The sequence below is a fragment of the Macaca thibetana genome, chromosome X (genome assembly GCF_024542745.1).
Source record: "Macaca thibetana thibetana isolate TM-01 chromosome X, ASM2454274v1, whole genome shotgun sequence".
In the NCBI taxonomy this organism is placed as follows: Eukaryota; Metazoa; Chordata; class Mammalia; order Primates; family Cercopithecidae; genus Macaca; species Macaca thibetana.
The window spans coordinates 42,303,236-42,325,389 of NC_065598.1; the positions used below are offsets into that span (position 1 = coordinate 42,303,236).

General features: G+C 39.9%; 1 protein-coding gene across 1 annotated transcript in view; it reads left to right on the plus strand.

Annotated features, from left to right (window-relative positions):
* The first annotated feature begins 428 nt into the window (after nucleotides 1–428).
* The window catches only part of LOC126945603 (zinc transporter ZIP1-like), a 328,799-nt gene continuing 307,073 nt past the window's right edge, over nucleotides 429–22,154 (plus strand). The window contains exon 1 of the mRNA XM_050775690.1: nucleotides 429–432. The gene's annotated coding sequence lies outside the window, so the exon portion shown is untranslated. The remainder of the gene's footprint in view (nucleotides 433–22,154) is intronic.

A 22,154-nucleotide genomic window follows, 5' to 3' on the forward strand; every position in this document is an offset into this window, starting at 1 on the left:
AACTAAAAGCCCCTGGTGCTATACCTTCCTGGGAACCTGGTAGCTTCACATTCCTGTTTATTTGCTCCTCCGAGTTCTTGTTAGTTTGATGCCGTTGGTTGCCTAGGGCATAGGAAATAATACATGTTTTGATTGATAGCCTTGAGTTGTAACAGATAATTGATACCACTCATCCTCAGCCTGTTACTGACACCCAAACCATAGTTTTGTATGACAAGAATAGTGTCTCATTGAAAGAAAACTGGGTATCAGCAGGTTACTTTTGTAGATACCCTTCCAGGTATTCCTTGAAAACAACTGAAGTAGGCTTTCACCATGAAGCTTGAGTAAACTCTGTGTTTAATGTTGCTGAAGAGTTTAAAACCAGCCAATCTCTTCTTCTCTTCTGCTAAGAGATTTTTACCCTATATGGATTCAAATAGGGTGAGGGGGGTGCCAAAGGAGTCAGCAATTACTGAATGCTAACTGCTTCCCAGGCTCTAAGCCTAGTACTTAACCAGGTTAGCTCATCTAATTCTCACAAGAACATTAAGAAATATGTAGTACTAGCCTCATAATACAAATGGAAAAATTGAGGCCCCGAAAAGCTCCAGAATTACACATACATCATTGATCTAGGATTTAATCTCATCTCTCACTGAATCTCAAGGTTACTCCTACTATGCTAAAAAGAAGAGCACTCTACTTGTTGCTATTGTTGAGGCCCAGCTACTTGTCACAATAATAATAGTTAAAATCTATATAGCACCTCCTAAGTGTTAACCAATTAAATCCTCACAACAATACTGTGAGGTAGTTATTATCTCTATTTTACAGATGAGGAAACTGAAGCATGCATTGCTGAACATCACAGGGCTTACAAGTGGCAAAGCCAGAACCTGAAGGCAGGTGGAATGGCTCCATAGTCTCAGCAATGTACATAACCTTCTATACTCACCAGCATATTTGATTAATTACTCAGGTCATTAGCAAATCCGTTCGCCTCAGTTATCTACTGCTACATAACAAACTACTCCAAAAACATAGTGGATTGAAAGAATAATTTTATTTTGTTCATGGTTTTATGAGTTGGGAATTCAGGAAGGGCTCAGTTGTGCTCTTTCTGGCTCCATGTGGCATCAGTTGGGATGACTGGGGCTGAAGAATCTATTTCCAAGATGACTTCACATATATGCCCGGTGCCTTCTTTTTCCTTGTGTACTCTCTCTCTCTCCATATGTCATTTCAACTTCTATCCCACTGTCCAGCCTTGTAAAATTTTGTTATTGTTAATGCCCAAGAAAATTATCTAGCAAGAGATATCCATTCTTGACCAAAATTTGAAATAATTTTCAAAAGAATATAAAATCTACTGAGGGTAAAGGTCATAGAAGAGACTAAGCTTATTTTGTGAAATAGCAACAGACATAGACTTTTTGTCATTTGAACCAACTTAACACAAAGAAGTTTTCAGATAATATTGGGCACATATCAACCTTCCCAGGGGGTGCAAGTGGCCTCAGCCAATTGTATGGAGACCTGAAGACCTGGGATGGCCCTGAAGAACTTTCTCAAACTGGAGCAAGTGGGTCAAGTCTTCATACACCCAGATATACCAATCATTGGGTATCAGTTCCCCCACAGAAAGGGAGTATGACTTTGGATGAGGCAGATCTCTTCAGCAGAAAGCAATTTCTAGAAAGGGTTAACAGCTAAAGGACGTATGTTGCCAACAATCCCAAAACCTGAGAGAGTGAGTACTTTAATCCTGAAGGTAGTATCTTAGCAGCATACCACAGCACCTACTACAGTGTTTATAACATATAAAGTAAGGAATTAAGGATATTTGAGTCTTCCCTGTTCTTAATCTGTAGCAAGTTTTTATTCTTCAAACAATGCCTATTCCTGAGCTACTTCATGATACACTGAAAAAGACATTTCATGAATGTCAAGCAGTTGTTGATTTCTCAGCCTATTAGTGCACTTTCATGAATATAGATTATTTTTTCTTACAACTCATGCTTCACGTTAGGGGAATAAAATGCCAAATAGTTCCAAGGTATTGATTGCATTCTACTCAAAAACAATGTCATCTACATAACCAAAATCTTACACAAATTGAAAAATAAAGATTTTGCTATTACTTCAGGAATCAAATGCTTTATAAATAGTTCTATCGTAAATAGTTCTATCGTCATGTCTTAACAATTTGTAATAATCCACTTACTATTTTTTTCTAAGATAAGCCTTCTTTCTTTCTTTATTTCTATTTAGTTCTATAATGTTTACTGTATGCTGGTATTGTTCTAAGTGGTTAACATACAGTAATTTATTTAATTCTTACAATCACATGACTTAGGTAAAATTATTCAATTCATTTTACTGATGAGCATATCAAGGCATACAGAGGGCTAAGTAACTCACATAGCTGGTTAGTAGTAGCTGGGATTTCAACCCAGGCAGTCTGCCTCCAGGGCCCCTGCTCCTCGCCACTATGCTATACTACCTTTGTAATATCATATGCTAACACCATGTGTCTTCTGATACTTTATGGAAGTCTGGATGTGAAATCTTCATTTCTTACCTCTTGATGCTTATGAAACACTATGTTAATCCTATGGGATCCCAGACAGTTCTCTTAAATGTGTGTTTGTATATCTGATGTGTGGGGGGATGCGGTGGAGGCAAAGTGGTGGTGATGGTGATAAGGGTATCAGCATGTAGTGTGAGTAAAGGAGACAAGATTTTTGTACGTATAAAATTTATGTTATTTTAAGAGGCAGTAATCATATTATCATGTCAAGATTATAGCCTAGTCCTAGAAAATAATTACTCCTGATGAGAAAATTACCTTTAAGCAGTTCCATGCAGTCCAGATTAGTCAGGATAGCCTATCAAAATCATCTACTTTTCCATGTAAGGTTAATTAAGAAATGTTAATCAAAAATACGTACCCATTGGCCAGGCGTGGTGGCTCAGGCCTGCAATCCCAGCACTTTGGGAGGCTGAGGCGGGTGGATCGCTTGAGCCCAGGAGTTCGAGACCAGTCTGGGCAACATGGTGAAGCCCTGTCTCTTCTCTCTCTCTCTCTCTCTCATTCTCTCTCTCTCTCTCTCTCTCTATCTTATCATCTATATATAGTATATAATGATATATATATAAAATATTTATACATATTTTAAAAAATTAGCTGTGCACAGTGGCATGCATCCGTTACTTAACCAGCTACTTGGGAGGCTGAGGCAGGAGAATCTCTTGAACCCAGGAGTCAGAGGTTGCAGTGAGCCCAGATAGTGCCATTGCACTCCAGCCTGGGCAACTAGAGTAAAACCCTGTATCCAAAAAAAAAAAAAAAAGTTAATTTAACATACATATCCATTTTTCCAGACCATTTCATGGTAAGAATGCTTTCTTTTCTTTCTTTTTTTTTTTTTCCACTATACTCAATTCTTTCTCAAAATATCTTGGAGTTCTCCCAATTTCATCTTAAATGTCACAGATAGGCACCAGTTATTGTAACAGATATTGCCAGCTACATTCATTCCTAATGCTGATACCCTATGTACCTCTCTTATGTTATGCATTTTGGAAAACTTTCTCAGAACCCTCATCAAAACTAGTGTAGCTTCCAAAAGCATGGGCAAAGAGTGTTTTCATTGCTTCATTGGCCACTCCCACCTCAACCTTGAAGCCAGTCTTGTCCCATGACTAATGAGGTAGCCTCACAAGAATTATTTTCAGGCTCTCCATTCTGTCTCAGATGCAGAATTGTGGGCTAATAGAAATGGTGCAGAAGCTGCTTTGCCCAAACTACTCTCCAATCTCCTCTCAGTGTTGCAAAATCAACAAAGCTGTTTCCTGCCTAGATAATTATGGGCAGAGAATCTGGGCTGCACATGGTCTAAAATCACAGAAGCAATTCTCATAGGTGGGTATGACAACGAAAGAACTAAGACTGTTTTTTGGAACTTATTTTCTAGCCATGTGCCCTGTACATTCCCCAAACCACGTGTTGAGTCATATTCAGTAATATTGTAGGGGCCAAAGTGAAGAAGTCTTGTATCTCCATATTCACTAGTGCAACAGATGACCTCGAATCGACCAGTTAGAAGGTAGGCTTAAAAGGGGTCCCTCCTTGTTTTTTAAAGTGGGGTTCCTCGGGCCACAGAGGGTCTACGGTCTTGTTATCAGACATCTGTAAGCATTTTTATGCAAATTTACTAACTCTACATTTAGATTTTGATAATAGTATGAATATATTCAATTAAGCATAGTCTTTATAATCCCACCGACCAATTAATGTGGTCTGTTACTATATTTCCATACCTGCATGTGTATAATTAGGTTTACTATCCCATTACTGTTAAATAATATCACTTTACTGTTATTGCCTAATTTTTGAAAATGAAGTAGATGTAATATATAAAAGATATCATTATCCTCCAGTAAAAGACAAATGACCTAACAGCCAACACAGTAAGAGCAGAGGTTTTACAGTAGTTTGAAAAAGAGGCAAGTCAAAAACAGGCTTACGTCAGCCTCAGAGCCTTTGCATCCACTGTTCCCTCTCTCTGGAACACTGACCCTTCCCTCACTCAGTAACACCCAAATACTCACTCTTTCACCTTATTCGAGTTTTCTATACAAATACCACCTTCTCCATGAGGCCTTTCCTAAATTACAAATTGCAGCTCCCTTTTCTCAAATCTCCCCTTCTCTAGATTTTTTTCTCCTTAGCACTCAATACCATCTGACACACTACATATTTCACTTATTTATTTGGTTTTCTATCTGTCTATAACACTAGAATGTAAGCTTCATGAAGATGGGGAAGTTTATTTTGCTTACAGATATATTTGGGGTGCCTAGAAAAGCACCACTGGGAATGACAGGTGCTCACCCAGTGCTTGTCAAATGAACAAACAAACACATGAAGGAATGAAGATTTTAACTGTAAATACCAGTTTGCCTTTATCATCTTATTTGTTACATAAATGTTATTAATTTGTATTTTGTCACTTCCTAGTTTTGCTCACTTTTCATTTGGAAATCTATTTTTTTTACTTATACTGGTGGAATGACAATACATATAAGCAGCTTATTATACGTAAGTGATATAGCTTAGGTATTTGTCCCCTCTGAATCTCATGCTGAAATGTAATCCCCAGTGTTGGAGGTGGGACCTGGTGAGAGGTGTTTGGATCATGGGGGTGGAACCTTCATGAATGGCTAGGTGCCACCTCCTTGGTGTTAAGTGAGTTCTCACTCTGAGTTCACAGGTGCTCTGGTCATTTAAAAGTGTGTTCACCTCCCCCATCTCGCTCTTGTTCTTGTCCTCACCAGGTGGGATACCCGCTCCCCTTTCCATCATGATTGTAAGCTTCCTCAGGCCCTCACCAGAAGCAGATGCAGGCACTACACTTCTTGTACTGTCTGTAGAACCATGAGCCAATTAAACCTCTTTTCTTTATAAATTACCCAGCCTCAAGTATTACTTTACAGCAATGCAAAAATGGCCTACCACATCTAGCGCTTGTCCCTACATATTTAAATAACACAAGAAGAAATAGTAAAGATAACACTTATGTGCAGTCTTTCTTCCCCTTTAAAAGATATTTGTATGTTGTCCAAATTTTAAAAGCAATGTTGGATAAGAAGATTGTTGGCTACTGAGTCATCAGGAGGAGATCCTATTTGCTGGGGCACTCTGTGATTCCATCTTTGCGTTTGATTTTTCAAGTTCCTCCTGTCTCCCTGCACCCTACCTTGGGCAGCAAAAATTGTACAAAACAAGAAGTGGGATGTGGGCTGTTGAGTAGCATTTTTACAGAAAAATAAAGTACTGTTACGGAAGTCAGCTCCCCCCCTGCGCATTAGCGTTACTCAAAAATTGCAACCGCTTTAAGAATCCATCTTTTAAATAAGATCTCATTTCTCTGAAATTGTAGCTATTGTAAAGTACATCCGGAGGTTTATATGGTAGTGTATATTTTCCCTCTTAAGTTGATGGTTGTGACTATTAGGCAGTTGTTGAATGTACCAAAAAATCAATTGTTCTGGGGATGATTTCTCCACCAATTTTTCAATCCCAAAGTGTCTTGATGGTGCTAGCTCAATGCTTCAAATGCTTGCTAAGCTCTTTTATCAGCTATTTCTTTGATTATTCCAGAAGACTCCGGACAGTACTTTCAAATACAGAAGGAACTCTATAATTTTAAAGGTATTTTATAAATAGGCTTTTTCAGCCTCAATCTTAGAGGTGGATATAAAACACTGTATTCTGGGGTTTAGAACACTCTTCCTCTGCTCACCCCTTATCCCTGCATCAACCATGGATATGCCACAAACAGAAATACTTAAATCTTTCATTTAGCTACAAAACAATAATGGTTTTGGAGCTTAAGCCTCAGAAATATGAGTAAGAAATCTAACCATCACAAAATGGCAGAGAAAAGAGAAAAGAGGATATTTTAGTTCATATGTAGAAAGTATAGATTACAGATGGGAAAATTCCTATTTCTCTTCCTCTCCTGAACACACAAAATATCTATTGCTATAGGATTCTGTAGCTAAAGAAAATTAATATCAGCCTTAGTGAAAAATTATTCCCACATGGTCCTGACCATTATACCACATCTTTCTGCCACTTAGACATTCACCCTTTATTGTGTGCATTATCTTAGTACTGCATCAAATGCAAAAAAAAAAAAAAAAAAAAAAAAAAAAAAAGCACAATTACATGATCTCCTTTTAGGAGTGTGATGTTGGATCCCATGTGTCCAGTGGGAGCCTCCTGTCCTCTTCCTTCAAGAGTACTCCTGGGACAGGTAGCCAGCATAATGTATAGTTTGGTTCTCTGTATCCCTGTATTCTGCATCCTCAGATTCAACCAGTCGTGGATCAAAAATATTTGAAAAGGTACATTGTTGGTGGGAATGTAAATGAGTAAAACCACTATGGAGAACAGTTAGGAGGTTCCTCAAAACAAGAAATAGAGCTACCACACAATCTAGCAATCCCACTGCTAGGTATATATCCAAAAGAAAGGAAACCAGTATATCGAAGAGATATCTGCAGGCCCATGTTTGTTGCAGCTCTGTTCACAACAGCCAATATTTGGAAGCAACCTATGTGTTCATCAACAGATGAATGGATAGAGAAAATGTGGTGCTTATACACAATGGAGTACTATTCAGCCATAAAAAAGGATGAGATCTTGTCATTTGCAACAACATGGATGGAACTGGAGATAATTACGTTAAGTGAAATAAGCCAGGCACAGAAAGACAAACATCACATGTTCTCACTTATTTGTGGGAACTAAAAATAAAAACAACTGAACTCATGGACAAAAAGAGGACAGAAGGATGGCTACCAGAGGCTGAGAAGGGTAGTTTGGGGTGGGGGTGGGAAGTTGGGATGGTTAATGGGTACAAAAAAATGGAAAAAATGAATAAGACCTAGTACTTTGCTAGCACAACAGAGGGAAAACAGTCAATAATAATTTAATTGTGCATTATAAAATAACTAAAAGAGTATAACTGGATTGTCTGCAACACAAAGGATAAATGCTTGAGGTGACAGGAACCCCATTTTCCATGATGTGATAGTTACGTATTGCATGCTGTATCAAGGTATCTCATGTATACTATAAATAGATACACCTACTATGTACTCACAAAAATTAAAAAATAAAAAAATTGAAATAAATATTTAAAAACAACAATACAAAAATAGTAATGCAAATAAAACCAATACAACAACTATTTACATAGCATTTACATTGTATTACGTATGATAAATAATGTAAAGGTGATTTAAAATATCTAGGGGGATGTTCATAGGTTATAAAAATACTGTGTAGTTTTATATCAGGTACTTGCACATCCATGGATTTTGGCATTCAAGGGGGTCCTGAAACCAATGCCCCACAGATACCAAGGTATTACTGTATACTTTTACCACAGTGCTTCCCCTTTCTCAGTCTCCCATAGAGAGTATGGGCCTCATTTAAGTGCTTCACTTAACTCCCAATTCACCTACGTCATTATCCTAACCATACAATTACTTACAGCAAACAGACATGGGCAACTCAAATCCATCTGTGAAAGTCTTATTATGTGCAAAGCTTTGTGCAAACATGCTTCTTTTTTATTGTCTAATAGGATCTAACACAGGAATCATACATTCTCTTTGAACATTCTTGTTGAACACTTCTAATCACATTTTCCTAAAAATGTCTTTTCACTTGGCAGTAGCATTTCATTACCCTTCCTGTTGCCCAAAGGAATGATCAAATCTATACCTCATCAGGTATAGAAATCTTTTTTTTTTTTTTTTTTTTTTTTTTTTTTCCTTTGAGACGGAGTCTTGCCCTGTCACCCAGGCTGGAGTACAGTGGCATGATCTCAGCTCACTGCAAGCTCTCCCTCCCAGGTTCACGCCATTCTCCTGCTTCAGCCTCCCTGGTAGCTGGGACTACAGGTGCCCACCACCACCCCCGGCTAATTTTTGTATTTTCAGCAGAGACGGGGTTTCACCGTGTTAGCCAGGACAGGTCCTTTTTATCTCACACTCAAGCTTCCTAACACTCACCAGAAGTTCATCTTGTCACTAAACCAATCCTCTTAGCCATGTCTTCTCCTAGGATGCTACATTAGTTATCTATTGCTGTATAGCAATATTGCCACAAACTTAACATCTTCAAACAACACACACTTAATATCTCACAGTTTCTGTGAGTCAGAGATTCTACATGACTTAGCTAGGTTCTATGTGTCATGGTCTCTCAGAGGCCTGGGTGTTGTCCAGGGCCAGAGTCTCATCTGAGGCTTGAATGCACAAGAATCTCCTTCCAAGTGCATGTGGTTGTGGCAGGATTCAGTTCCTTGAGGAATGTTCACCAGAGGCCACCCTCAGTTCCTTACCATGTGGGTCTTTCTAATGTGGTAGGTTGATTTTATCAGAACCAGGAAGAAAAAGAATCTACTAGGACGACAGAGTCACAACTGTATGCAGTCTAATCATATAAGTGACATACCATCACCTTTGTCATACTCTATTGGTTGGAAGAAAGTCACACATCCCTTTCATACTCAAATGGAGGGGATCATACAAAGATGTGATAGTGAGGCAGGGATAATTTGGAACCATCTTAGAGTCTGTCCACCACAGATGCTCCACAACCAAAAAATGATCTCACAAACTTTACTAATAGAAATTATGGCCAGGCGCGGTGGCTCACGCCTGTAATCCCAGCACTTTGGGAAGCTGAGGTGGGCAGATCACTTGAGGTCAGGAGTTTGTGACCAGCCTGGCCAACATGGTAAAACCCCATCTCTACTAAAAATACGAAAATTAGCCGGGCGTGGTGGCACATGCCTGTAATCCCAGCTACTCAGCAGGCGGAGGCAGGAGAATCGCTTAAACCCAGGAGGCAGAGGTTGCAGTGAGCCGAGACTGTGTCACTGCACTCCAGCCTGGGTGACAAAGTGAGACCTTGTCTCCAAAAAAAAAGAAAAGAAAAAAAAAGAAAAAAGAAAGAAAGAAAGAAAGAAATTAAAAATTAGCACATTTGTCAAATAACTTTAGTTGTAGCAGATACTATTGATATCACCTTCATATTCCCCTAGATTCAACCAATTTTAGTGCACCCTGGCTGACTTCCAACTGCTAGCTTCTGTATCTCTGTGCTTGAAGACTTCTCTTGAGGCAGGAGACTCCCCTGTCCACGCACCGTCGGTTGCGAGTGAGGTAGAATAAACACTTCCTGAGAGAAGTCCTTAATCAGTGCCTGATGGGATCTGGTGGATAAATACCTCTTGCCCCTTGGTTGGAATAACTGAGGTATGTCCTATACTGCCCCACAGAGTACCCCAGATGGACTGCTCTCCGGTTGCCCATATGGTACCTAGCTTGATAATACATCTGTGGTTGGCTGCCTGCCCTGCTGTGTTTCTCTTCCTCCATTATTCTCTGACATTTCTTGGGATCACCTCCCAAATAAACTACTTGCATTCTGACCTTTCTCCCTATAATCTAAGCCACCAGCAGTTTCCTGCCATTTCTCAGGGCATCGGGCTGGGATGGAGCATCAACAACAAGGCATGTTTTACAAATACAATTTCAGGAACTTTGTGATTAAAAAAAAAAAAAAAAAGTAGTCCAGTGCTGGTTTCATGCAAAATGATAACCCTGCCCCTCATTTCATTCCCCAAACTTGCTTCTCTTCTCTTTTGTTAAGTAGGATCTTGAAGTTGCCTTTGACATTAACAGCCAGTGTGAATTTTAACAAAGTGCATTTGTAAGTCCGACTTCTTAAAACAATTTTCAAGAAACCTCACTGCTCCGCCGAAAATGCACAATGAACAGAATTAGCAGCTGTTATCTGCTTCCACCTCTAGAAAGTCCCCCAGCTTCCCTTGGGTTCAGTGTGGATTTTTCCCAGTGCTCTGTACCCAAGAAGAACCTAAGTGGCATCAGGTAATAATCACATGATGTGACTGCTTAGGCCACCTGTGTTCAGCAACCTTGGCTAATAGCCTCAGAGGACCAAACTATCCTCAGTGAGAATTCCTGACACTTGATACTGCTTGCAGGACCTGATCTTTCACTTTTTTTAGAAATACACAAAACACATTAGAAATTGGTTAGTGAGGTCAAGAAAAGTATTCTTTGAATAGGTGACATCTTGAAGAAATGGCTCATGGAAATCTTTTAGCTTTAATAGATTTAACACATACACAGTTGTATACATGAAACGCCCATCCATAGTGATATAATACATGTCCCATAATTTGGTACAATGCCCTGTAAAATATGCAGGCAAATCAGGTATTACTGTCTCCATGTTATAGTTGAGGTTACTGGCCCTTATAAAGTCAGGCAGCTAGTAAATAATGCAGCCAGAGGTATCTCTTTCACTTATACTTGGAGGCCATACTTAATTTCCTCTAAATTTATCTCCTTTTCCTTCAAGTCTACTATTACTTAAATCATGATACTGCTAGGGGATAAGAGGAAAAGAACGGAAGGGAAGGGGAGTGGAGAGAAGGGGAGGGGAGTGGAGGGGAGGGAAATCAATAGAAAGAGAGAAAAATAGTAAAGTCATTTTTATTAAAAAAGGAGAGAAAACAGAGTGATATGGGAAGATAGAGGAGTTGGAACACTACATTTTCCTCCCTTCAAAATTATATGTACTAGGCTCAGTTTATGTGCCTTGCCAGAGCTTTACTCTGTCTTTGCTTTCTGCTCAGAGTGGCCCTAGCAATAGCTTGCCTTGTACCTGTCATCATGGAGCGAAGTAGGTAATTGCTGCTACCCTGTCCACTGTTAGAGATTAACTAGTAAAAAAAAGATCACCCTATCTGTACCCTGGATGATGTGGACCCATAGGACTGTGGCTTTCCCAACAGCTGATAAGAGCAATCCTGTGTTGGGAGCGACTTAGGTTGGATTGTGGAGGAAGCAGACTCCGAGAAGGGGATTTGTATGCAGGAAAGTGATCAGGGAGCTCCACCAAAACAATGTTGCTGATATGGAATTGAGGGAAGCCTGCTTGCCAGACTGGATGTAGGGAAAAGTTTGAATTTCAACCTAATCACAATAATGACCTAGGCCATAGGGAGCTCTGGGGCTGGGATGGTCCTTCAGAGATGTTCTGAATTAGGGGAATGGGAAGAGCCTTTGTTCACCTGTCTCTCATCAATCAAACATTGGATACGGGCTATCCCTGGAGAGGGGAATGACCTTAGGAAAAGCAGTTCCCTTTAGCCAAGGACAGGGGTTGACCTGTGGGCCATAGCCTGCCTGCCTCCTTTTTCTGTAAATAAAATCTTATTGGCACACAACTACACTTATTCAATTATGTATTGCCTCCAATTTCCTTCACACTACAATGGCAGACTTGAGTAGCTGTGGCAGACACTAAATTTCTTGCAAAGCGTAAAATAGTAACTATGTGATGTTTTACCAAAAAAAAAAAATTGTTTACTGACCGTGAGCCTAGGGCTATTCCCTGAGAGGGATCGCTATGAGCCATTAGAACCCAACATTTCTGGCAACTGGAGGAAGAAGCACGTAGGTCCTACACACCACATCATCCACTACAGGAAATTAATACTCCATAAGCAAACTGGACTAATGAAAGATAGTGGACAGATGGGAGTCAGAAGATAAAGTCTCCTTTCTTCCACCATAATGGACTGTTCTGAGATGTAATGGTTCTGACAGCCTTTTGGAAGATGTCTCATAAGACTAAGGAATTGCTTACACTTGTTACAAAGCAATGGCTAGTTTAAAAACATATCCTTGAATATTTTTCTCCTGCCCTCGCTACTTTGGTACCTCCTTTCCCCTCACTCCTTTTTTTTTTTTTTTAATTTTCTCTCTTCCATAAAGTTTAGCACGTAAGCCTTTTGCCCCAGACTGTTTCCTAGGTACCTCAGGATAAGACCTGTAAAATCAAATATTTAGAATTTGGTATGGAACTAGTATAAGGTTAGAATAGTGGGGCATTCAGAGGAATGAGGACATATTCTGCCTGTCATCTCATTTCCAATCTCAGGGCACTTTTCAAAGATAACTCTCCTCCAACTCCCAAGTATCTATTGGGTGTAAACTTTGTCCTAAGGTTACTCTGAAGTATTAATACTTCTGCCCTTCTTGCTCCCATTTGCCCACAACCAAGATAGAATGCTTGTCCTTCTTCCCGAGGCTTCTGTTCCAGTTCTGGGGAGCATGTTTATTATATATGATATTCTTTTTACTTACCCTGAGGGTATTCCCATTGATCTTTCAGGGTATCACCATTCACCTTGTGGGTTATACAACTACCAAGGGAGAAACAGTAGCTCTAGCCAAGATACGATTTTTAAGAAGACACACAAAACAAAATGGAGAAAAAGGACCCTCAGGCTGCTCTGCACTTCTGAAGTATAGCTCTAAAAAATAAAATAAGCAGGCCACACACAAGGAAGCAAGCTAACTTTGTTTTGCTGAGAGGACTTTTTTCCTTGGGTTAATTCCAAGAGGGAACAGGCACTGAGTGAGTCACAGAAAAAGTAGGACAGAGTTTGCCTTTCAGGGAATGCAATAGTGTGGGCGTAACCACGGCCCCTCGAGGATGCTCAGCAGGCACGACTTCCTGAAACTCAGGCTACGTCAGGTAGAAGCCTACCATGCAGATCCCCCACTGCCATGTGAACTTGCTCCAGTTCTGCTCCCATGCCTACCACAAGCTGAGTTTACAGGAGATCAACTTTGTGTTTAATCTGTCTTCTTGGTGAAGAGCTTGGGTGGGGCAAGGCTGGGTCTGTGGTTGATAAGGGAACTCCCAACCAGGAGTTATAGCAATCTGTGGGACAGACAACATAGAAATTTAAGTGGCATGGGTTGAGAGCTGCTCAATGAGATGTCACAGAAAGGGTATCCAAGTTGAGTCCAGAGACAAGTGTGTGACACCAAAGGTGGAATATGCTAGAAGAAGAATTCAAGGAGGAGATGATCCTAATGGGCAAAGGAAAGTAACCCTAGATAGTACCAGGTACAGAAAGTCACTGCCCTTGGCTGGGTATTTATGGGCCTTGGTGGTGTCATGTGATTCAAAGGATCAGTGGCAGCTGAGACACTGTTCTGAAGTCAGTCATAAAGTCACATCACAAATTTCAGTGGAGGAGATAGACTCACAGTCTGATTAACTCATGATGTAGTAGTTATTTTGTGGCAGCTTTTTCTTCCCAGATGCAAACTCTGTCTTCAAATGCAAACTGACCAGGAAACATAATAGATAAAGCAGATAAGAGAGAAGCAGCTATAGTTAAGATTGAAGTAGTAGAGATGAATAGGTTAGATATACCTCCTTCCACTCCAACATCTGGGCCCCTGAGGCCTTTCTATGCCATTTCTAGTACTCCATGTGACATCCTTTGAAACAAAAATTCTACACTAACAGAGCAGGTGAGTAGGAGTTTAAGGTAGAGCATTGATGGAGTGAGATGAGGAACACAGCTCCCGTTCTTCCCGCCACGGATGAATTAATAAGTTGGATATTCTAGAGTGCAATTTCTACCTTTACAGTGCCCATGGAGAACATGTGTAAGTGTTCATAGTTCTAGTCATTGTTTTGAAGACACTGACCATCTCAAATGCTGCACTTCAGTATCGTGTTGTGTGTGTGTATGTGTGTGCGTGTGTGTACAGTAAAACAAAGACCTATTTGCTGCTTTTTATCCTCCAGATAAATTACTCAATACTTACATACCTCATCAGGACAAGACATCCACAGTCATGACGTTCGATCAATGCATGATTTTAACATTATTTCTGCATCATCAAAGACTAAATTATATTCAAAGTGGCTTTAGTGCTAAATGCATTTTATTATATGTCACTTGTTTGAAAAACTGTCACTTGCTGTGAGATGTAGTTAGTAACAGTCTATTTCTACTTAGTGGACTTTTAGTTTCTAATAGTGTAGATTAAAAAGAATGTATTTGTGCTTGTTAGAGCATCATCTCACAGCTTCCCTGTCATCCCTAAGAACCCTCAAATCTCCTGTCCTTGTTGCCTTCTCTACTTCACTTGGTGAAAATTATATAGCATTTTATTTTGCTTCCTTACTTTGACTGTGTTCTTTTTCATCTTTTTTTTTTTTTTTTCTGCTCTGGGCTTTTTAATCACCCATCTTTTTTCCCTTGTTGACAAATGCAGCATATGTTTTCACCTAGTCACCAAAACCATCCACTTCAAAATCATACCCTTTGTCAAAATGAATCCACATGCTTAAGGAAATTCTTCAAAAAGCCCTCATATATCTGTGTTTAATACTGACCTGTTGGCTTAGAAACTTCTATAGAATTGCCATCCTGGAATTTCTTTTCATTGCTTAGTTTATTGGCTCTCAAGTCTCCCTCATATTTCTTATTCTTGGATTCCTTCTATTTTTGGTTTTGCTAAACTACATCCTCAAATAACTTATTTTTTCAGAAGTATGTGTAATTACTAAACTTTTTCAGCCTTTTCCCATCTAAAATTTTCCTTGTTTGGTTTCTAGAACTGGTTAATAATTTTCCAGGTTATAGAATACAATGCTGAAAAAATGTTCCTTCAGGACTTTGAGGACATTGCCCCCATTGTCTTCTAGCATCTAATGTTTATAAAGTTAGTATCATTATGATTTCTTTTTCCATTCTCCACTGAACTCCCACCCCCTAAAAGCTTTTAGAATGATGCCTTTGTCACCGACATTCTGATATTTTAGTTATGTGACACAGTGAGGGCTTTTCTGGGTTTATTCTACTGGACATTTATAGGACTCTTAAAAATTGAAGGTATGATTTTATGAAACTCTGTGAAGTTTTCTTCTATTATTTCTTTATTTCCTTCCCTCTATTTTCTTGCTCCATCTTCCTGGAACTCTAGTTCTACAGAAATTCAACCTCCTGGATGTGATCTTCATATTTCTTAATTTTTATTGTATTTTTTCTTTCTTTTCTCGAGTATATTTAACATGTTCTATTTTTAATTTTCAGGAAAGTTTCTTTTTCTATACATGTTCCCTTTCATAAATTCTATTCTTATTTTATGTATGCAATATTTTCTCAAATATCTCTGAGGATTTTAAATAGCATTGTTTTAAACTATCTTCTGTTCCTTGAATTATCTTTTTTCTTCTCAGGTCTTTTAAAAAAGTATTACATTGGGTGCTTCTATTGTGAGTTGGTTTTGTCAAATGCCATGTAATCTTAGATTATACATTTGCACTTAGAAATGTAAGAACACATTGTGTTTTTAAAAAGCAGTTGTTATTGATTTCTTCTGGTGCTGTGTCAATCTCCTCTGTCTAAGAGGGAAGGTGTATCATCCATGAAGGAGCTTTATTTTGGACGGTAAAGGGACAGAAACAAGAGAGGCAGGTTGAGTATCTCTCCTATTGTCAAAAGAAGAAGGCCTTTACTATATGGCACCCAAGAACTACACAAAGTCTCCAGACCATTCAATTCCTTTATAAGAGTAATTCTTCTGTCTGAAAGTCGAGATTGTCTCCCCTTATGGGGGTGTTGGGTGGCATACCTGTTGTAGCTATTTCTGAGATGGTATTTCCATTAGTCGTTGTGAGTTCTACCCCATTTCCCACTCCACCTCTTTATACCTGATAACTCCTAGCTCAGAATCCCTCCATCTTCAGAGCCTTTGCAGCTGCCTCTTCCCCTTCTGCTTTCTTCTGTGTCATAAGCTATGGCATCCACCACTGTTTCATCTGTCAAAATAACTCCTTATGCTTTCAGTCTTTCAGATACTTGTCAAAATCTCTGGTCAACCCCTGGCCCTTTATCCTCTCTTTAGTTCTGTATAGAAGTATTCTCTTTTATACTTCTTTACTGTCATTTTGGTGAAGTTTGGAAAGAAGAAGTAAAGACTGCCATTCTGAAGAAGACTGAATTAATTTTAGATAAACATTCTACTAAAGTCGGCTCCATGGCAAAGAGAATTATAGAAAGGAGTCAGGCTATTTATGCTCATTTTAATGTAGTAGTTCCATCTTTTAAATTCCCAGAAGTTCTCTTGATATTCTAAACATTAAAATGCTGGTTGACATACTCTATTACTAAATTATACATGATGTGAGTTTAACAATTGTATGCAAATGTTAATTGTTGCTAAACTATCTATACTGTGCAACTAAAATCTGTATGAACATGTTTACAAAGTTTATAGTTTACAAAGTATTCACATATATCTCAGTTGAGCATCATTATTAGCCTTTAAGGTAGACATATCAGGTTATACTAGCTGCAAAATAATGGTTAAGAGAATCAGACTGCTTTGCTCCCAGTCTTGGAGTGGCTACTTAACTTGCTGAAAACTATCTTAATCTTCTGTAAACTGCTTAACTTTCCTTGTAATCAATTTTCCTATCTGTAAACTTAGACTAATATTAACACTCTCAAAGGGTAAGGCAAAGAAATTATAATATCTGTAAACATGTAGAAATGACGTATAAAAGGTGTTCAAGAAATATTCCATATCGTTATTATTATTTTCTTTATAATTGTCTCATTCCCTTTTACAGATGATAAAACCACATGGCATGAGTCAAATCGCTTTTAGACTCAGTAAATTAGAAACAGATTATGGATACAAATTCATGTGTTGTGACTCCAAATTCAAGTTATTTCCAGTACACCATATTGTTTCAGCATGTATGAGAAGATTAAAGATCTTGTAAAGACTGTTTAAATTGGAGATAATCATAATATGATTTCTCCTGTCTTCAAACACTAACCAAAGATGTAAGGCTGTACAAACCCTATGGATAGAAGTGGAGTATCTATTTAAAATGGACATTCGAGATATTTTATCCATGCTTCCTTAAAATTAGTTTATTAAATCTTAGCCACAATGTCTCACAGTTATTAAGGAAACATTTGCCTTAGTTAACGGAAATCCTTGAGAATATGAACCAGACCATTCATCTTTGCATTCTCAATGCAGTATAAACAAAACTTATGTAGTTCAAGCTCAGTGATATTTGATTAAACTTACTTAAACAATGGGGCTTTAGAAACAATACCAAACTCATACAGTCATTTCTATGTTCTTGGGCCCTTTAGAGACATTTAATTTACAAAGGTGAGACTGTCACTGTGTGTACTTTTTGGGAAAGTTTATAGTACTGCTTTTCTTTGGATCTCAGATGAGCTGAACTATCAACACATCAATACACAGGGGTAAAAATTTAAAAAAACCAAAGCAAAAATCCCAGCTAGAGGCCCAAGTGATCAAAACTCTGCCAATGCATGCATTATCATCCACTAGTAGTTACTCTCATTTCTGATCCTGAGATGAGATTTGAGGATATAGGTTCTAAAATACCTTTGCTTTGTTGTTGTTGTTGTTTTCCAATTTTTTTCCTTCTGCTTTTATGATGTGGACACACTCCAGAGTATTCCTACACATACTTTCTGAAACTTCAAGGCAGTGGAATCAAAGCCTTCCAAGGCAGGAAAGTTTTGTGTATGGCAGAAAGAAAACAGATGATATATGAACAGGTTTGGATATTCCAGGGATATTAATGGTATCGCATGAAAATAAATAAGTATTGCATAATAGCATGCACATTACTTTTATCCTTCTTCATCATATTTTTCAAAAATCCAATGTTACAGAAAAAGGATATGTTTTAGCAACAGAAGATGTAGACAGAAAAATTTTTTCTTATCACAAGGCACCAGAAAGGCACAGATTAGAGTCTTGGAGTTAATACGCTAAAACTATATACAGTATAACATTGAAACTATGGTAAACCTTCAGTGAATTTCACAGTTAACACAGGAGAGCTTCCATCTCATGATGATAACTTGCATGTATTTTCTAACAGATGGTGTGGTTGTCCACATTTTTAGGTGTGTTAGATGGATTTTTCAGAATGTAACTTACATCTAGTTGATGTCACTTGATTGAGATTGTCACAACTTGGTGTCCACATTGAGAGTTATTACAAAACAGAGTCAGATTAACTAGTGACCCAGAAATCCCAGTACATTCTTGATTACAAAAAATATCTGGGGTTCCTGCAGGACCTGAACTGAAGTCTAATTAGAGGTCCAACAAAGTTGACTGGGAAAGGGCAGCCTTGACTCTTCCCAGTTCTCATGTCAAGAGTTGGGGAACAGAAGGTCCTACCAAAACAATATCTCTGTATGGCAATATTTAAGGTGGGTGTACTAGCCTATTTATTTCTTGCTACTGACCACCCTCTGACACTAGCTCTCTATACTTCTCTGCCAAGAAAGAGCCAACAGCCAGACATAGCTCTAAAACGTCAGCAGCTACAGTGGACCTCAGAAGTTCCATTTCTAAGGACTTGGCACAGAGGTTCAAGTTTGACATTGGCTCATACCTACTTCAGCATTTTGTTACTAGAGGTCTGTCAGGGGTTGCTTTCTTTGGGAAGCAGACTCTGAGTTGGAAATTAGCATACAGGAAGTTATTAGAGGGTGCTCTTGGGAGAAACACCAGTAGTAGGGAGAGGAAGGAAAAGGATTGGGCAAAGGAAGAATCAAGCTGCAATGCAGTCTCAATAGTAGCTCTCAGCCAGCTCCATAGGGAAATCTGAAGCTGGGATGGTCTTTCAGAATTATCCTGAGCTGGACCCAGATGAACAGATCTCTTAAGGTCACACATTGATCAGTCATTGGGTTTGGGTCATCTCAGGAAGGGGACATAACCTTGAGCCACGTGTTTCTCATTAGTTGAGGAAATCCTAGGGAGGATGGAGGCTGACAGCTGAGGGCCATGTGCTGAAGGTGCTCTCAGCAGCCGAAATACTAAAGGGGAATCTGACAGTGCAGGAGCATTGCCATCTTGGACAAGTACCACCATTTTAACTTTCATCTTGATCAAAAAACACCAAAATCCAAAGGGCATAAGCCTAATGGCTAAGGTCAGCATGACCATAAACCACAAATAACATCTCCAACCAGAAACATTCCAAAGCCCTTCCCAACCATAGACATGCCAGCCCTGAGATAACTTCCCTCTAGCCAGGAAGATGTCAGCCCCAAGATAACCTCCCCTCTGCCCAAAGACATTCTAACCCTGCCATAAATGTCTCCCCGACACAGAAACATTTCAAACTTGTGATAAGCCCTCTAACCCTACAACCAATATATACTCTTAGTCTGTAAGAGAGAATGCTCCTGACTGAAATTGGGCAGAAGCCCCTCTCAGGTGTATTTCTCCAAAATAAACCTGTCTTTGACTGTTGAACCATTTTTCATGTTTCTTTCCTCTTTCTTTAACTCTTACATTTGGTGCCAAAACCAGGGACGGGTGCTGGGGGTAGAGACTCTCTTGCAACCCAGGAAGCAGTGGACCGTGGTAGCTCATCTCACTGGATCCTGAGAGTCTCGGGTCATCCACCCCATTTTGTCTGTCACTTCATTTTTCAAGCAATTTGTGTGAGGAAGAAAACTAACCTGAAGGGGTCTGTGAGGCTGTGGCTGGGGCTACTCCCCAGTGGGTTCTCAAAACCCTCAGGTCTCAGGAATCCACCTCCAACCACCTGCAATGGGTATTTCACTCTCTTTCCTCCTCCTCCCTCATCCTCCCTTCTCTCTCTCTCTCTCTCTCTCTCTCTCTCTCTCTCTCTCTCTTTTTCTTTCTCCCTTGTGCAGCTCCAGTCTAAGAGGCCCTTTGCCAATTCCAACCAGGACATCCACCATCAGACACTAATCCAGCCAACTGGTAAGATCTGCCCTCCACTGGCTTTCTCACAGTACTCAGGAAAGTCAGGTCTGCCATCCTGGTCCTCTGAGAACCAGTGGGACTAAGCTACAAGAAATCTTGGGGACACACTGTTTCTTCTCAGGTTGACCGTCCTCTTTAGAAAGAGGACTCCAGGTCTCCACCTTTTGTCTGGGTATGCCTAAAACAAAAACAGACACCCTCAGTTTCTTCTCACCAGTCCACATGGGTGCCAAACAATCCCACATTCCTACGTCCTCTACACTGGGTTGTCTTCTTCACAACCTTGCCAAACTTGACTTACAGGGAAGCATAAAGCCAAAGCATTTAGTCCTTTATTGCAACACAGCCTGGCCCCAATACAAATTAGATAATGACAACCAATGGCCTGAAAATGGTACCTTTGACTTTCAAATTCTCAGAGACCTTGACAACTTTATAACCAGGAATGGCAAATGGCAAGAGGTTCTCTATATTCAGGCTTTCTTCTACCTTAGAGCCTGACCCTCCCTATGTCAAGCTTGCATCCCTCATGAAATCCTTCTTCTTAATGAAAACCCTCTCCATGTCTCTCCTTTCTCTGAAACTCCTTCCTCCAAAACCCCTTCCCTCAAAACTCCTTCCTTCAAAACCCCTTTTTACCTGGCAGATGAACCCCCTCTGTATTCTCATCCCCCTGCATCTGCTCCTTGCCTGTCTGAAACTTCTGCCCCCATGGCCTCTCCTGCCCCCAAGCCTTTAGCCCCAAACCCTGCTCCTCATCGTTCTCCACCTGTTATCCATTCAACAACTACCAATCAAACCACCTCAGCCACTCTCCCTCTCTGGGAAGTGGCTGGGGTTGAAGGTATTTCTCATGTTTATGCCCCTTTCTCCATGTCTAATGTGTCGCAGATCGAACAGCATCTAGGGTCTTTCTCTGAAAATCCTTCTCACTATCTCAGGGAATTCCTGCATGTAACGCAATCCTTTAATTTAACTTGTCATGATATTTATATAATTCTAACCTCCACCCTCAGTCTTAATGAAAAAGAGCACATCGAGCATTCGGCTGAAGCCCACACAGATGAACTCCATAACCAAGCTCCTATACAAAATCCAGTGGCCAATGATGCAATCCCCTGTAGAGATCCAGATTGGACTTACCAGCATGGAGACAATGGCATCAGTCAAAGGGACCACATGATTTCCTGTCTCCTCACGGCCATGGGCAAAAATGCCCATAAGGCAGTTAATTATGAGAAACTTAGAGAAATTACACAGGAGCCCCAGGAGAATCCTGCCCTTTTCTTATCACTCCTCACTGAAGCTTTGCTAAAATATACCAATCTGGACCCAGAATCTAGAGAAAGGCAAACTTTTCTCCACCTCCAATTTATTTCCCAATCCTCCCCAGATATCTGGAAAAAATTACAAAAGTTAGAGGAGGGTCCCCAAATATCTCAGCAGGACCTCCTAAATGCAGCCTTCCATGGCTTTAATAGCAGAGATGAGGAACAAAAAGTTTTAAAAAGACAGACATCTCCGTTTAAAATACCAGATGCTTACCTCTGCTGTCCAAAAGTCAGTTACACAAAAGCCTCCCAATACCCCAAAGGGAAACTCCCTCACCTCTCCGGGAGTCTGTTTCTGAAGTGGCAACCCTGGACACTGGGCAAAGGCTTGTCCTAACCCCCAGTGCCACACCAAACTGTACCCAACTTGTGGTCTTTGGGGACACTGGAAAATGGACTGCCCCCAACAGGGACACCCTCCCCATTCAAGTGTGGCTCATAAAGAAGCCCCCCAAGCATCACAGGAGGAAACCTCTTCACTGCTGGCACTGACAACAGAAGACTGAGGGTGCCCAGGATCCTCCACCCCCATGAAAAGTGAGTCCACCGAACCCAGGGTAATTGGGGTGGTATCCAGTAAGATTATTTCCTTTC